General features: G+C 34.2%; 1 protein-coding gene across 1 annotated transcript in view; it reads left to right on the forward strand.

Moving 5' to 3' along the window:
• LOC145328644 (uncharacterized) overlaps positions 1-18,748 on the forward strand; it is a 146,839-nt gene that overhangs the window by 67,465 nt on the left and 60,626 nt on the right. The gene's annotated exons all lie outside the window — the stretch shown is intronic.

Raw genomic sequence — 18,748 nt, forward strand, 5'->3', positions numbered from 1 at the left:
AAAGGTTATTTACAGAGAGGGGAAAAGTTATCTTTAAAACACTTTTTAAAAGCGAAGCTTTTCTATAAATAGGGTAGGTCCGTCCGTACGTCCGTTCGTACGTCAGTCACAGAGAGTTAGCTCTTTTCGTTAATTTAAACAGGTTAGAATTGTCCTACCGATTCCAAACTTTGCATGATGATTTCTATAGTAGTTAGGTACAATTTAAAAAGCATAGCAACTCTATAAACAATACCAGAATGTCCGTACGTCCATTTTAAACATGTCGATTTTTAACTTTTTTGACAACAAATTTTTGTATGTTAAAAGTATCCGATTCTCTGATTTTTTGAAAACTGATTCCTATTACAACCAGGTACAATGTTATAAGCGAAGCATCTCTATAAACAAGTCCCAAAAATGTAAGTATGTCCTTAAAAAACAGTATCATCTATTTATGCAGTTTTGCAACAAATTTTCTTAGAATAGTGTTTGTACTGATGCATTAATATTCTGCTAATTCAGTTCTGACAATCTACAAGTGTTAATGTTCGTTTGTCCTTCCATTTCAGAGCTTCGCTTTTATGGATGTTGTCATCCTTGTTTTTTTTATAAATGAAGCTATAATATCTGACCCTGTTTTTGAAGATTGATATCTGATTTTTTGTGTGAAGATTCTACTCTTTAACACTCTTGGTCTAAACTTTACTCAGATGATATAAGATATAGTAAACAGATTTTTTATATTTGTCCGTCTGTCTGTTGGTTATTATTGAGCAAATTTTGATTTTAGTGACAAAATTATTTTCTTTGCTGCTATTAAAGGTAAACATATGAATTTTTTCTTAAAGATTCTCTTGGCCAATAAGCATCCACTACATAATTTATTTTGTTCGACTGTCGATTGTCATTTTTTAACTTTTATAGATATTATGTACAATAGTCTATTGAAGTAGTATGTTTATTTGTTTGTCTTCACAACTCACAAATTTAGGAAACTTTTAAAGACAGGTTTTAGGATATTCTGCAGTAAGGTACATGTGATTTGGGCTGTTATTGGAGCTATGTCGATATAACAATAACAAAAATTCAACGGGGATATCTCTGTAGTATTTTATTTTTAGAATAGTTGACTCTTTTCAAATATGTTTTATTCAAGTAAAAAGAACAAAGTTATCATTAATAACAATGTTGTAAGTGATATATCAACTGAAGGTGAAGTTTTTTTTCTCAAGATTTCAGCTATTTTTAAAGTTAGGAGTAATCTCCAAATCGTTGGTTTAAAAACTTTGGGTACTATGATCTTGATTTGTCCAATATAACTTGCAGAGCAAATAATTCTCAACCAATAATTTAAATCTTCAAATGGGGTAATATTGCTTAGATCAATATATCATCCATTGTCTTATCCCTTAAAGAAACCTTCATTTAAGAGGGAAGAAAATTAATAAATTGTTAATTTAAGAAAAGAAGAATATTTTCAACGTCTCAACCCATCTTTAAAAAGTCGCTAGTCGTTAATCTTAAACCGTCTCGAGTTGTTCTTGAACTTTGGTTTCTTTTTTAGATGTGCAGCTACTCTATATTGAGGGTATATACGTCAAAATGAAGGATTGGGTCCTCAGCTGGACGCCCACGTATTTATTTATGCTTCCATAACCCCTTAACTCCTATATTTTTGTGTGTGTGGTATTATCACATTTAAAAAGGTAATCAATTGTGTCTTTCTAAATTTGAAAAAAATTCACGTTACTTACTGAATTTAGGATAGCTGATATGTGACAAAAAAGGCACTGGTATCCAAAGTTTAATAACAACACCATCATGTCGTTGGTTCAAAATTTGGGTAGTTGTAATGAATTTTGATTATTTGGTTGGTTACAGGTAAAAAATTTAATCTAAAGAAGGGGTAATGTTGTGTATCATCATTTGGATTTTATCAATTTATCGTCCATTATCTTATCCCTTCAGATCCCTGCAAAAAAGGCCAGTGTATGACCCAGGGAAAGATGGGACTATTGGCAGTCTATTTACACTAGTCTCCAAAGTTTTACAATAACGTTTACTTAATTATTCGTTGGCTTTATAGCTCTTAACAACTTAGACCTTATAAAGTTAAGTGTTCAAACGTTTCAACCACTAATTTTATCATACAGAAGGGGTAATTATATGTATTATCATTGGGGATGTAAATCAATTTATTGACCATTGTATTATCCCTTTAGACCCCAGGTATGACCCATAGATTAATTTAGATTCTCTCTCTATCCCAATTTAAAACGAGAAAAAATAAGGTTAATCAGGGATCTTAAGGGATAAGACTATAGACGATAAATTAATGTATATCCCTCATAATGATGAACAAAGTTACCCCTTCTGTACGATAGGACCTACCTTAAAGGCCTACGCTGTTGTCAAACATCCCCAGATTATTTGTTGAAAAGTTTGGATACTCCTGTTTTGAACCAACCAATATAGCTTTTAGTAAAGTACCTAGAGTTTAAGCCAACGAATAAGAGATCGCGATAAAAATAGACTTTGGGTACCATAAAAATTTACATTCTAATGACCCCTCCCTCCCTGAAAATGATGCAACCCCCCACAATTTCTCTTATTCTCCTACGCAGATAAACAAAAATATAAATAATCTCATGGAGAAAAGAATAGAAAAATTTACTTTTTATTTTGAACATAAAACATATTTGTAACACCTGCAAATAGCTCTTATCCTGCAGGCAACTACATCCCTGTGGGGTTCTTCTATAACCTTACTTACCTTATTACGTTCTTATGATTAATAACAAATAATGTTAGTTGGAAGCCGTGGTTTAAGCTTTCATGACATTGTCAAAAATAGATATGCAGATTTTAAGCTAATTATCGGTCATTCTATCCTATTTGCGGTATGAGAGAAACCACACTTTTGTGTTAAATAGTACCTAGTTAGTTTTTAAGCTATTTTCCAGAAAGAATCAATGAATATCCACTGCACTTTACTTTAAGGTGTGATTATTATTAAAGACAAAAACAGCTGTACTTTTATTTATATGTTTTTGTTTCAGGTAAGCCATGAACTGGTCCTTCAACAATTTTAAGAAAAAAATTTTTTGAAGTGACATTTTTCTATATTTTTGTCTTTAAGTATGTCGTCAATTTGTAGGTCGTTCCATGATGACTTCTTTAACAGTTTGGTATTATAAAAGAAGCGTAACAACTATATAATTACAGAAACTCAGTATTCTAGACATTGACAGTTTTAAAATGTATAGTTGTTCTCTTTTCCCTGATGAAATGAAATCTAAATTTTCATCTGAGTTTTGACATAAAAAGGGCAGTACTGTATGTATGTGTATGTGTGTGGGTGTGTGTGTGTGTGACCCACAGAATAATGTAAATTCTCCAGGGAGGGAGGTGACACTGGACAATAAATTACAAAAAGTGGGAGGGAAAATAACTTTATGTACCCACCCTGTGGTCTCTGTTATGACTTTTAATTGGGACTTTGAATACAGCCAATAGCGTCGGAAATATTAACACAGCCAAGTCGCTACAAAAACAGCAGATATCACTTTGCTAGCAGGCGAAAAAGGTTTCCAACACTGGATCCATGTAGAAATCTGGATTATATATCTATACTTCTGAATTTATTACCCAAAGACTTAAAAACGATATCCCATTCGTTGACTTTATTCTTTGAGGACTTTTACTAAACCTTGATTGTCTGAAAACTTCTCCAATAATTTACATCTGCATACGGGGTAATATTTTTAATCATAGTTCGGGTTAAACATACAAATTTTAAACCTAAATAAAGCTTCTAAATAGACTTGGAAAGTAGCTACCTGTCTTATCATCTATATTTTATTTATCTATGTTCCATGTTCAGATAGATACAAATTTTTCTGAGAACTATTTCGCAATCTGCATTTGACTTCGAAGAAAGGGGGAATAAGATTTGGTTATTTTAATGTTTGTGTGTTTTTCCTTCTTGCTTCCATTGGAGAAGGACATGAAGTCAAATGTGGGAGAGGGGGGAGTAGAGAATAAAACTTGGACGTCCTTGGATAGGGGGACATTGGTATCTTTGTTTGTTTAATTAATTGCATCTTGATTTGGTAAAACTCTCAGTACCTAATATTTTCCACCAATAATTATAAGTAACTTATATTTCCAACACTATTATATTTCAAAGACGCAATATAAAATCGGGACAGTGTACAGAGTTACATATGGCTTATGTCACATCTATACTTTTACTTTAATTTATGAACATAAATAAACTTTTTCTGATTGTTTGTATTTACCTACCTATTTCTTTCTCGCTTTTCGAAGCTCATATTCGTATACATGTATTTTTTATATCTTTTTTGCAGAGTAACCTATCTACACTCTAAAAAATCATTTTGATGTCGATTCGAAAAGTTTTCCTACCTTTACTTAATATTATTTTTTTCAATTCAAAATTAGAAGTGGCTATTCGTTCTTACCAATGCATATTAGATAAGATAAGATAAGATTTATTTTCCTCAAAGGTACAACATGATTTTATTAGATATATGGCATTTTTTAAAGTTACTATGCTTTGACTGATTTGTTTCTTCTGGTTTGTTAGTTTGGGTACAAATTTGGAAAAAAGAACAATTTACATAATAACTATTATTAGGTACCTAGCATGGAATTGGCCGAACTTCGTCTCCACCTAGTTGCCAAGCCAAATTCATATAGGATAAGAAAATATCATTTTACAAGAAAAATTCCATGCAACATTGTACCAGATAGTTGGCATAACCCTTTAAGGGTTGTGGAGCCACTGGTGTACTTTGACGCTTGCCAAGCCGATACAATGTTATATGTGTAAATACAAATCTTAACAATAATAATAATACAGTATCTTGCTGTGTAATTCAGACATCCTCCTACTATCAGTTGCAACTCCTCCAAGCATAAATTCGGAACAATTAAAGAACCAAAACCTTCGTGAGAAGTCGCTATTCCCGTTGTGATCCTTTGGCAACCCTGTCCTGACTGGTTCCTTTGTAACAAATTGTTTTATTATAGAGTGAAATTATGTCCGTGTCTAAGGACACTTTCACACTAGTAATTACAGGGTAACAATAAATATCTCGATAACGACGGTCCATCCCTATAATCAATAAAAAGAAAAGATAAGGTAGTAAACGGTGAAAATGAAGAAAAATATACCTAGATAAAAACGTTCCTAGATGAAAACGTACCTAGGTGAACGTACCTAGGTGAACAAGGAGTAAAGTAATGGTTTCGATTCCTACGGAATCTGAGTTTTATTTCTTGGGAAGGGATACAAAATCCTCTTGTATATAAAATAAAATATAGGTCATATGCGATTCCTACGGAATCTGATTTTGGTTTTTTAAGATATAGGGAGTATGTCCCTAAGTATGTAGAGTTCGATTCCTCCGGAATCTGATTTTGGTGTTTTGAGAACTGGTCACAGCATAGCTGTGAAGGAAGTACAGACATTGGGAGGGGGGGATGGAGGGGGTGAGAGGGTGGGGAGAGGGGGGTAGTGCCCTAAAAATGTTTTATTGATCTCTCTTTTTATATAGAAGGTAAAAAGGGTGAAAAATTGAAAGTAAAAGTGAAAGTAGGCCAAGGTAAAAATTAGGTAGAATTAGAAAGAATAAAACTGCGGCGCGTTGGCGCGCACTTGGTTTTTTGTTGTAGCTTTGCTTTAGTGGAGTTTTAATCTTACTGTTGTTTAGTCAAGAGGAAACAAAAATGTTCAGAGAGGAGGAATACCAACAAATGTGGCAGCCGCTACGTGATCGTTTAACTGTGACACATCAGCAACTTCTTAATATAGTCAACGGTGACAATGTCAGTGAGGAAGTACGTCGAGAGGTAGCCAGGCTTATCTATCAGCAAGGCTACCTCGAGACCGAGTTAGTACTTACTCTGTATAATCCAAACAAAGACATGGAATATCATGAAAATAAATTGGACGCGATTGCTCAGCAGATTACTGCTCAGGAAGGAGCATGCCTCCAGCTATAGCTCCAGAAAGTGTCCTGTACTGATCCAAGGACCCGTACTGGTCAAGTTCTATGTGACTTCATACACAAGATATCCACAAAATACATAAGTGAGAGAATTAAATATTAAGAACTTATTTATTAAAATGATTTTGCTAATTTTGAGTCAGCTATGGCTTAGAGTGAACAAAATGATGGATAATAAATTTTGTATGGAATATCAATATTATTATTTCAATGTACTAATTTAAAATCATAAACTAATCTATCTTTTACTCAATGAATAAATCTTGCATATCTTGTTATAAACTTTAATTACTGTTTTTTTAAAAGATGCGTAAAGTAGTTGGATGTCTGTTAATATGTTGCTATGGGTTAAATTTATCTATATAATATTGGCGTCGAAATAAATAGAAAAAGAATATGCGGGAAAAAAATGACAAAACAAAATAACAAATATAAAATAATAAGTGAGAGAAGTAGAGACATGGTTGAATTAGGGGGAAACAGTTAAAGGATTGAAAGAGAAGAGGGGAGGGGGGGAGGGGAGTAACGTATGATACATTAAAAAAGGGGACGGGGTAAGTGGTTTATTCACGACCGTGGCTTCTTGTCCGACTGCGCGGTGCATTACGCTTGGTATAGGCAGAGGGGGGGGGAGGAGGGGTGGGGTAAAGATGGTTTCCTAGTGTAGCTTGGTAAAAGAGCGGGAGGGAGACAATTGTTTGTCAAGCATTGGGGGAAAATAAGCGGGAAACGGAAGTGGGCGGAAGTGGGGAAAGTGATTTACTTATTGTTATTAATATTAATTAAAGATTGCACAATATATGGTATTAAAACACAAAGGGGGTATAAATAAGGGGGAGAATAGGTCAAGATTTAATTGTTTTCAAGATGTCAAATCAAGAAGAAGAAGGAGGACAAGGCCAGGGAGATGAAGCGATACCAGGACAAGCGCCGGAAATTCCGGCAGGAGCTGGAGGCGAGGAAAATGCACCCCTCCAGGCTCAGGTACAGGAGCTTGTCGATATGCTCGACACCAGCGAAGAAGCCGATGATCCTGTACCTGATGTCCAGCAGCTGTTGAACCTCGCGGCAGCGCCTGATCTACTCCCATTCCCGGGGGTAGATCGGCGCTGCTACGATCTTTGGTTCACGGTGAAGCGCAGGCTTATGGGCATCGTATACGAGGGAGACCAGTTACTCTGGCGGAGGTCCCGTTACGGTGTTATCGACGAAGAGATCCTACAATGTATGTACGGGAACTATGGGCTGGTTGTAAGGTTAATTCAAGCATTGCCCACATACGCTCGGTCCTTCCATGCCAACATGGACGCCATCGCCTCAATGGACCGCCTGGTCACAGCTCAGCAGGACATCCTGGAGAACCTGCTTGACCAAGAGCCCGTCTATGGCGCCTACGGCGACTCCAGCGAGGAGTACTCCAGCGAGGAGTATTAGTAGTATTAGACATACAGAAGAGGTAATCTTGTTTATCAGCATTAGGCATAAATAACAAAATTTGACTATTTGGATTTAATGAAAAGCGCTCATGGCTTACATGATTTGCAATTGACAATATTTACGTCGAATATAATACATTAAATAGGCCATGACCAGAGAGAGAGGGAACAAAGGGCTATTTATTACATTGTCCCCAAAGTTTTAAAATTACGTTTTCTTATTCGTTAGCTTAAGTTGAGTGTTCAGACGTTTTAACGACTAATTTTAATCTACAACAGGGGTAATTTTGTGTAGCATCATTGGGGATGTACATCAATTTATCGGCTATTGTCTTATCCCTTAGATCCCTGGGTCATAGCTGATATAATATCATCACAAATATATTCTAATGACATTATGACTTACTTATGTTAATATTATATCAGTCTTTTGTAGATAATATAAAAGTTTGTTAGAAATAGCCTAAAACTTTACTAAAGCCCTAGGTCCCATTATTGTAGTTTTCAGGATCTTAAATGACATAGATGCATTTAAGCATACACACATACAGATACTTGAGTATTTAGAATTCTTATTTTTGCAGTAAAAGTATTGCTATTTGACATGCTTCTTATTAGATTTGCAAAGAGAAAATTTGCAAGAAAAAAAAAGACTCTCAAGCGGGGGCCTTGGAATAGGACCCCACCCCCCTTCCCCATTTTCTAATTTATAATTTTATTCCTTCTATAATTGCATAATCTAACATACTAGTGGCTGCGCCCATAGCATCTAGGGCCGGGCTATGTATTCCAAGTTGCAAGAAAGGGAAAAGAAATAGCCTAAAGACTTTGTAACACTTTTCTTTGCTTGTAATATGTTACCTTGTTGTCCTAGGAATCAATATTCCAAAATCATAGAAATAGGATAATCATATTTATTTTTAAAATATTTGTCAAAAGTGTCAATAATCAACTGGATTTAAATGGACTTTCTGGTAACGATTATGGAGTTGCAACGCTTTCTAAATCGTACCTAACTGTTAAGGAATCATCATGCAACATTTAAAATCGATATAAGAATATTAAAATACATAAATTAACCATGAAAGCAATCTGTTACGGACGGACGGACGAACCTTAATCATAGAAAAGCTTTGCTTTAAAAAAAATGTTTACACAAATAATATGTCATATAGTAAATTCTTCAAACTTGTCATGCTTACATTTTTATTTTACAGACTTTCTATGGCAGTTAGTATCAATAAAACGTCTTTTATTTTCGTTTGTGGTTTCTTTACATAGGATTTAAACTTTTTTATTATGGATTTTGTCTCAAAATCTGTTAAAAAAAGTTCTAAGCCATACTGAAAAATCATGTATCGTATCGGTTTTTTTTGCGAAAAGTACAATAAAATTAACAGGATTAATCCCTGTTTTTGTTGGCTCGGGTCTTTTGCCCTTCGGGTCCAAAAGAACATAATTGATTATAATTTTTTTCGTTTTACAATCCGCGGAAAAATGTCTATAATACCTTGCGATTTAAAACTAATAGATTGTCTATTACTTGTCAAAATTTGTAGTTTATTGTCGACTATATTGCTCAAAAGAAAAGTGGTCATGACTGATTTTATGCCACCAATACTACAACGCTTGTTGATACAATAACCACTCTATAGTTTAACTATGGAGGGGAAAAGAAACTTCAAATAAATATTTAAATTAAAGTGTTTAAACGTTGGTTTCAGAGATACTAATGAACAGTAGAATGATTGCTAATTAACAAGCACATAAAGACAGAAAATCTACTGTTACACGAAATTTAATAGTTATTCATCGTACCGTATTATAGACAGCTTTCCGCGGATATTTAAATGAAAAATTATAGGATCAAAACCTGTTTTGTTAGCCCCTAGGGGACGAAGGCCCGGCCTAACAAAATTGGTAATAATATTATGATTTTTCTTTCATTATTCGTAACTCTCTTTAATACGATATGATACATATCTTTTCATTACGACCTAGAACCGGTTCTAATCCAGCGGATATTAATCGGTTTCGAATGAATACTAGGAAATGTATTATCTTACTTAAATTTCTAGAGATATGGAGATATGACAATAGACGATAAATTATGCTTCGCTCTCCATTAATTTATGATAAAATAAGGCTTTAGAAGATGTTAAGTTAGAAATTTATTTGAGTATTATTGAACATCCTGCCTTTTTACAGACAACTCACTCTTATTTGTACTACTATATTGTCTTAAATTTCTAACTTGGCAAGACAATGAGTTGTGCCTGTTTATACGCCAAAGCATTTCCATAACTCTAACTTAAAATTGTACGCGTTTGACATAACAGCAGAATTTATGAATTTAAATGCCTTATAAACCTTTCTCGTAACCCCTGGACCGAAGGGAAAGTAACTTGTGAAAAGAAAATTTTTATTTTTTTCTCACAGCTAAGGAGTAGAGTCATATTTTCTCGTGATCATTCGCACAGGGTTAAACTATCTATGTCTCGCATTGTACAACAATTTTTCAATATGGCTTCGAAACCGCCAGATTAGAACCGGTTCTCAGCCATACTGAAAACTCATGTTTAGTATCTTATTACAGACCATCTTCCATGAATATTTAAAGAAAATTTTTAAAATTAATACCAGTATTGTTAGCCCGGACCTTGACCCCTCGAGGCTAACCAAACTTGTTTTAATCTTGCTGAGTGGGTAATTTTGTTTGTCATTATTAGGGATGTACATAAATTTAAAGTCAAATGTCGTGTAAATTAAGAACTTTTCCTTTTATGCTTTGATCATTCTAAAGAACTATTTTCTTCATAAAACAAAATTTCTTTTTCAAGATGTCTTAAGTAATCAAGTAAATGTATTTATATGATGTGCATCTATATATCTAAATATTATATCCTTATAATAAAGTAAAATGATGTTTGTGTGTCTGCCTGTTTGTTTGTACCGAAGGATCTCGCTAGACGCTGAACCGATATGTTTCTTCCTTACAGGGTAGCTTGGAATGTTTATAACTTTTCGGGGGTAGAGCACCACTACCCTACCAAGAGAAATCGCCTCTAGAAAACAATTAGCACCCCCCCCCCAAAAAAAATCCCCCCCCCCTTATTTTTTTTCTTTTTAAATCTAACATAAAAAATTAAGTTATCGAATTCAACTCCCACCCCTCCTCAAGTGCCCTTTAGAGGCCTCTAGGGGCGTAGCCGCTAGTATACACTAAAGTAACATGATGTTTGTCTGAATTTCTAATAAGATCTTTTGAACGGCTATCGGAAGGTTCCTCAATTTTAAGGATAGTTTTATAGTCAAGGGCAAGTTTAAGTCTATTTAAACTATTTGTCTATCCACATAAAATTTTAATTATATATCAGTTATCTTAATATCTAAAATATTTTTAAAACACTAAATTTAAAAAAAAAAACATGATAAATTGGTAGTTTGCTTTAATTAATAAGGAAACAAAAAAAGAATCTTAATTTTCGTAAAAACAAGGATGACAGCATCTAAAAGTGTAAAATTCAGCCTTCAATAACATATGTCAATTCAAGTTTAGTGATTTTTTTCAGTAGGGCATCGAAACCGATTAATATCCGCTAGATTAGAACCCGTTCTAAGCCATACTGAAAATTCATGTATAGTATTGTATTACAGACAATTTTTCACGTATAATAAAAATTAAGTTATTACCAGTTTTGCTAGCCCGAGCCTAATTTTTATTTTAATATCCGCGGAAAGCTGTCTATAATACAATGTGATAAATACTACCTTGCGTCCTTGAAACAGACGAACGGTCAAGCACCTTCAACTTAAAGAAAAGCTTTGCTTTTTAATAAATAATACATTCTCAAATAATAATTAAATAAATAAGGAAGAGAAAAAAATCAAGGATATCAATTATAAAAATGGATGTAGAATATACGTGGATATTATGACAAGGGAAAAAATTGTCGTCAAATTAGCTTTGCTAACATGGACATCACTTAATGGTTAGTTTCTTCATCCAGTAGGAAGGTAATGAATAGAGAAAGGGGGGGGGGGGGATGGAGGGGTGGGGATCGTTTCATTTTGTATAGAGTCCATGATAATCTGGTGTAAGATCCAAGTAATAATAAATCCTGAACTTGAGAATGGATATTTTGTGCTGTTTTTTGAGAGACTATCTTTCGTGCATTAACATTTTTGATAAATTAAAAGAGTTGGGGAGTTTTTTGCTTGTTTGTTTATTATTTCCGGTCATATATTGAGTACAGTATAAACAAAACTCCCCCCCCCCCCCCCCCCCCCCAAGATATACCACTCTTTTCTGGGATCTTGCTGTGTCAAGTATCAACTGTGGGGAATACCAAAGGATGACTACATGCAAAATTTGAGCCGGATCCGGCCAAAACCGGCTGTGAATTTTATAAAAAAAAACGGTTTTCCCGGTTTTTAGAGGGTATCTGTAATTCGATTCAGCTGGAGCAAAACCGATTGGAGGTACAAAAAATCTTACTTCACATGAAATTTAGCCAATGCAATTGCCTACAAAAATGTACTTCATCATCAACTTGATTAGACAACTCTTTCCCCTCCTAAATGTCCATTAAAACCTCGGAAAAACGGCAAAAATCGCCAAAAATCACGCCTTTTGCGGCGAATAACGGCTAAACGGTCAGCCGGAGGCGAATGAAACATAAGTAAAGAAATGTCCGACTCAAAAAGTTGTTCTACATCAAAGAGATGCTTGAAGTCGCTAAAACGACTCCTTCCCCTCCTTTATGGGGGAAAAACTGAAAAAACGTTATTTTCAAAAGTATGCTCACTACGTGGGTGTGGGGGGCACTGAACCCGTCACCCCAGGGTCACTAAATAAAAAGTCTAGGCGGCCCACAATGCTGAATTTTCACCAAGTGAAAGTCTTGTGTCATTATCTCTTATGAGAAAAAAGTTATTAATTAATTAAAATTTCAAATTGTGATTTTTTGATGGATTTCTTTGATGAAATGACAGGCTGGTCAATTTTTAGGCCATTTTTTGTGGATTCTAGCCCGCCACGCCCAAACGGTTTGAGATAATCTCACGGGACCTTTAGCCCAACCTAAGTCTGGTTGTTTGTGGGGTCTAAGAAAAAAAATTCTCGGATTGGATGAAGCACGACGTCGCTGCGCGCCTTCAAAAATTGCTGGTCGGCTCATTTTGCCCTCTCAAACCCTCACCTCATGCCATTTTTCTGTGTAAAGATTATAATTATAATCTTTTGCGTAAGTCTGATTTTTTTTCCTAGACCTCACAAATTACCAGACTTAGGTTGGGCAAAAGGTCCCGTGAGATTATCTCAAACCGTTTGGGCGTGGCGGGCTAGAATCCACAAAAAATGGCCTAAAAATTGACCAGCCTGTCATTTCATCAAAGAAATCCATCAAAAAATCACAATTTGAAATTTTAATTAATTAATAACTTTTTTCTCATAACAGATAATGACACGAGATTTTCACTAGGTGAAAATTCAGCATTGTGGGCCGCCTAGACTTTTTATTTAGTGAGCCTGGGGTGACGGGTTCAGTGCCCCCCACACCCACGAAGTGAGCATACTTTTGAAAATAACGTTTTTTCAGTTTTTCCCCTTGGCTAAATTTCATGTGAAGTAAAATTTTTTGTACCTCCAATCGGTTTTGCTCCAGCTGAATCGAATTACAGATACCCTCTAAAAACCGGAAAAAAAACGGGTTTTTTTTATAAAATACACGAACGGTTTTGGCCGGATCCGGCTCAAATTTTGCATGGAGTCATCCTTTGGTATTCCCCACAGTTGATACTTGACATAGCAAGATCCCAGAAAAGTCTGGTATATCTACACCCCCCCCCCCCTACATCTTATTTTATTTTTTATAAAGGTTGGAGGGTGGGGGTATTAATCATTGCCTAACAGGCGCTTTGTGTGAAAACACTGGTTAGCAGGGATATTTAAGGATAAGACAATGACCGATAAATTGATGTACATTCCCACTGATGCTACACAAAATACCCCTTCTGTAGATTACATTTCTGGACATTCAAAATAATTAACCCACCAATCAAATTCAATAAAAGTCCCCTAAGTTGTTAAGGCCACGAATAAGAAAACATTATTATAAAACTTTGGGGACTAGTGTATAAACAGTCCAGTGTCCCCTACCTCCCTGACTAGTTATTTTTAATGTAATTTTCATTTCCTTAAATATTATAACAAAACTAGGATAGTTATTCCAAGCTTTAAATCATGTTATGTTATTGTGTGTTTTTCTAATTTAATTGCAGAGAGGGATGGGACATTGGACTGTATATTGTACTTGCAAGTTCTGTCATTAGTTGGCCTAAATCTTGATTTCATACTAGTACTCTCCAATATTTTTAATCAATATTTTGTGATTTTGTTTTTCATTATTGCGAATGTACATCTATTTATCATCCGTTAAAATCCCTCTTATGTATAACTCCATGGTATTACTAACCATGCGGGGTTTTCTTCAAATTTACCCAACCTCCCTTTTTTACGTCGACTTCATGGCATTAAATAAAAGTGGTTATGACTGACATAATATCTTTAATTCGCTATTCAAAAAACATTAGATTCAATGTAGACCTATGGAAACAGCAAGCAAATTGTTATTAAATGACATGGACCACATATTACAATATAAAACACACAAGTTGCTTCAACCCCAGCATCTAGGGTAGGGCGGAGTAGTTCAGGAAAATAGCCTAAGGATAATTGAAACAAATCAAATCGCTGAATACACGTCTGTGCCCCCCCCCCCTCGAATGACCATGAAAAAAAGAATTTATTTGTTTTTTTAGTAAAATTATTTTTTTATGGGAAATAAAAATTATTTCTTCCCTATCCTTTATAAGTAGCGTAGCTACTTTATCATTTGCTGTTCTCGTACTTCCGCCATACATGTGACCTATTGCATGGATCTAAAGGGATAAGACAATGGCCTATATTAGTGATGTCTATTGTACATCCCCAAAGATGACACAGAAAATTACTACTTCTGTAGATTAAAATTAGTAGTTGAAACGTTTGAACACTCAACTTCATAAACCTACCAATCAAATTCAGTAAAATTCCCCAAAAATTTTAAGCCAATCAAAAAGAAAACGTTATTATAAAACTTTGGGGACTTTCTCTGAACGTATGGACATTATTGGCTTTTTATCAGGGATATTAAGGGATAAGCCAATGGATAATAAATTTGATGTTGAAAACAACCACTTCTGTATATTAACAATATTGATTGAAAAGTTTGCACAATCCAATAAATAAAATGAGAATGGGTACCAGTATAATTTACATTCCTGTGTCCCCTTACAATTTGTCAGCTAGGGCCAATTTATTAACCGCTGAACCGATATGGTTGTACTTTGTCATTGAAGCTTCTCATAGATCATTGGAAGGTCTAAAACTATTTTGGGTGGGGCCATCATCCAATCAACCCAAGAAAAATAGCTTCTAGAAAAAAATTACATAACTCCCCCCCCCCCCAAAAAAAAATATTTTTTTTTAAACAAAAATTAAAAGTGGAGGGTCGTCCGACCCCCTTTCCTTCAAGTGCCTCTGGGGGCGTATCCGCTATTCGTACTATATAAAGTAGTAAGGGTATTTTTTTGTACCCTTCCTCACTCTTTGAATACAAAACACGTAGATGCTAGGGGTGCAGCCTTTTTTTTGACAAAAACTATTCATTTTTTATGTCAACATAAAACTTTCAGATTCAACCTGGTAAATTTGATAATAAATGTATAAATACATACAGTTATTTAACCCCTTTTCCCTTTATTGTTTTACTCTAATATTTGATATCCATGTTAAAGAAGCAACGGATGTGACGGCCATAATTATAAAGAAGTGTTGCTTTTCAGGGAGGAGGGGTATATTGGACTGTAAATTATAATGGTATTCAAAGTTTCAATTAGATGACTTGAATACTTTGGTACCTTTATTTTTTGATGGTTTAATCCGCAGCTTGGGTAAGTTTGTTTATTATCAATAGGGTTGTACATAAATTTATCATCCATTGTCTTATCCCTTAAAATTCCTTACTTATAAAAAAATGAAGAAAGATGCTAAAAGAGGAAGTGGATCAGTGTTTCTACATTGTTGTTAACAATTTTAATAAAGTAAAAGGATCTCTCTCTCTCTGTTTTTGTGTCTGTGTGTAATCTACAGAACTGATATGATTATCCTTTATAGAGTAGCTTCTCATAGGTCCTGGGAAGGTTGATAACTATTTTAGGGGTGGGAACCAACACCATACAAAGAGATCTCGTCCCTAGAAAAAAGTGACCCTCCAAATTTTTTTATCCCCCCCCCTCCTCCCTTCACAATCAAATGCTAAACCTGTACTCTTAATTTACCAACCCTTTAATTAAACAACCTTTATCTGGCTGTATAAACTATTTATGGTAATGAGATACGCCTTATTAGGGGTCAAATAGCCTTTGACTTGAATATTACTTATTTGACAAAAAAAATGCGGTTTTGATAAAACTCCACAAGTAGTTATAGGCGCCTGGCGTTATTGGAAATGAAAAAATAATCTTATGGGATAAGAAACCGGAAGATAAATTAATTTACTCCCCAGATGATGATAAACAAAATTACCTCTTCTCTAGATTTAAAATATTGCCATTCAAGTTACACTCTAATTACAGATAAACAGACATAAGGACAGACATACATGCATACCTAATCATCTTATAGAATAAAGTAGCTTCGTTATCCTTCTTAAAATTACAGTTAAAAAGCTATACTGCTATTGGACATTATCGTTTCTCGTTGTCTTGTAAATATTTCCTCGATCCCTATGTGGTTAGTGGGAAGGGGGGCTTCAAGTGGGCACTGGGGGGCAATAGGGGGGGCATGTTAAGGAAATAAAATATTAGATTATTACCCAGGGGGCACATATCAAAATTAGGGTATTTTATATTTTCAACAAATAAAAATAATTTAAAACGGAAAACAAAATTTTAATTCCAAATTTTATGTAATTTATTATGGGTTCTGGGATGATTTTATGCTATTTTTCTCCCCCTAGAATTCAGATCCTCTAGATATCAACCGATATCAATATTAAAAGTAGCTAAAAAATAAGAATTTGTTATTTTCAGAATTTGACAATTTTTTACTGAAGTAACTTATTCAGGGATATAGCTATTGCCGTAAAAAAAACTATTTAGCCCCGCTAATTAACTATTAAGACGAATTTACTGTAATCTTATTAAACAATAGCATACTGTTATTGTTGTCATTGGTTATCATTTTATTATATTGGCGGCTGGACCTCTGTATTCAAAGGGGGAGTGAGGGGGCAAAAAATTTGCCTAAGACTTCAATCCAAAAATAAAATAGTTAAAAAGAATCCCAGGACCAATGTAAAGCTTCCCTGAAGAGAGAACTCAATCAGTTTAGTAGTTATCGAAATCTTAAGCCATTAAAAAATAACCTTTATATTTTATATAATATGATATAATTGTACAATAGCATGACGTTATTGATAACAACACATATGTTCTAAAAGTTGGAGGCAACTGTTTTTTTTTCTTGCGTTACAATATCCTTATCCCTGAGAAAGGGAAAGGGAAGCTTAATTGTTGTTGTATGTACAAATTTTGTGTGTTGCTGTGTTCACGTGTCAGGGATGTAGGCGCAAGTAGATTTTATGTCAGCCATCACAACTTTATTTAATCAGGGAGCGAGGGGACATTTAGCTGTTTATTACACTAGTCCCTAAAGTATTCTTTTGCGTTGGCTTAATTACTTTGGGGACTTTATTATTTTTTTTGGTTGGTTCATAATGTGTCCAAACGTTTCAATCTACAGAAGGGGTAATTTTGTATTTCATCATTGGGTATGTAATCTCATTTATCGGCCATTGTCTTATCCTTTTATGTTATTCAATGCTACCCTTATCATCTAGAGGCTTCGTGGGAGGGAGTGGCCACAAAAATAGCCTTAAACCCTCCCAAGAACTAAATCTAAAAATTAAATAGCCTAAAAATAGTCAGGACCTATGTTGAGATTTCCTAAAATGGACAACTCAGATTTTAACTTACAAACAAAAAAACCTTGCTACTTTATATACTAGGATAATATATTATCAAACCGATTATCATCATATTACTATTAGAACTGCGTTAATTGTTAGATTAATAATAATATTTTACGGATAATCGAAAAAATCAACCTTTATTTTTACTAAATTACGTCGACACATACCATTGATATTAAATGTGAACATAATCACACCAGATTACCATTCCCAGCCATTCCTGAGATTTAGTTGTGCACAGGGAACAACAAAATATCATCTTCCGTTCTATTGTGTTTTAACCAAATTCTCGGCTATAAGGATCAGTCATTAAAATAAAAAAAATACAGAAAGTTCAAAATCTAGTCCTTTCTCTCAAAAAACCTGTCGAGCACTGAAATCAACCTTCCTCCCCCTAAATTTGAAATATATATATTTTTTATATTATGTCCTCCTCCGTACGTCCATTTATAATATGTTGATATTTAACTTTTTTGACACAATATTTTATGTGATATGTAATTATCTATTCATCTCATTTTTGTAATACGGATTCCTAGGACAACATAGTACAAATAGTTGTGCTTTGCTACTAATGGATGTTGTTAACCTTGTTTTTTTTTATATCACTTTTCCCCTTATTCTCATACAAGATAAAATCTCGGAGTTTTGGATTTTTTGTTTTTTGTACAACAAACAACATCACCTCCATAGAAGCGATGCCCAGACAATAGGACAAACGAATATTAACAATTATATAAAGCGATAACCAGACTATAAAGTTACAATTCTTTTAAGATTATGCCAAATTGTTTAAAGAATCATAAATTGTCTTATCCCTTGAGATCCCTGTAATTTTATTCGTCCTATTGTCATTTTAGTTCCGCAAAATCATGAATAAGGGAAAAAGGACAGGACAATCAAAGATAAATAAATCTTCCCATATGTTTTCTGTTAAAAAAGTAATTTCTACAGAAGAATAAAGTCATAATGTCATTTAAATATCGATATGTCGATATTATATCAGCTAATAACACTTTTTAAATGCTATATAGTCGACATAAACAAGTTTTACCCCTGCCCTCTTGGAAGGTGGTTATACCCTCCCTCAAAATAGTTATAAACCATCCATGGACCTGTGAGAAGTTACTTTGTAAAGGAGAACCATATCGGTTAAGCGTTTAGCTAGTTCCTTGACTACAGACAAAAAATAATAGGATTATAGGATGATTATAATTTA

Source organism: Acartia tonsa, chromosome 9 (assembly GCF_053477335.1).
Source record: "Acartia tonsa isolate MP-2025a chromosome 9, ASM5347733v1, whole genome shotgun sequence".
Taxonomy (NCBI): Eukaryota; Metazoa; Arthropoda; class Copepoda; order Calanoida; family Acartiidae; genus Acartia; species Acartia tonsa.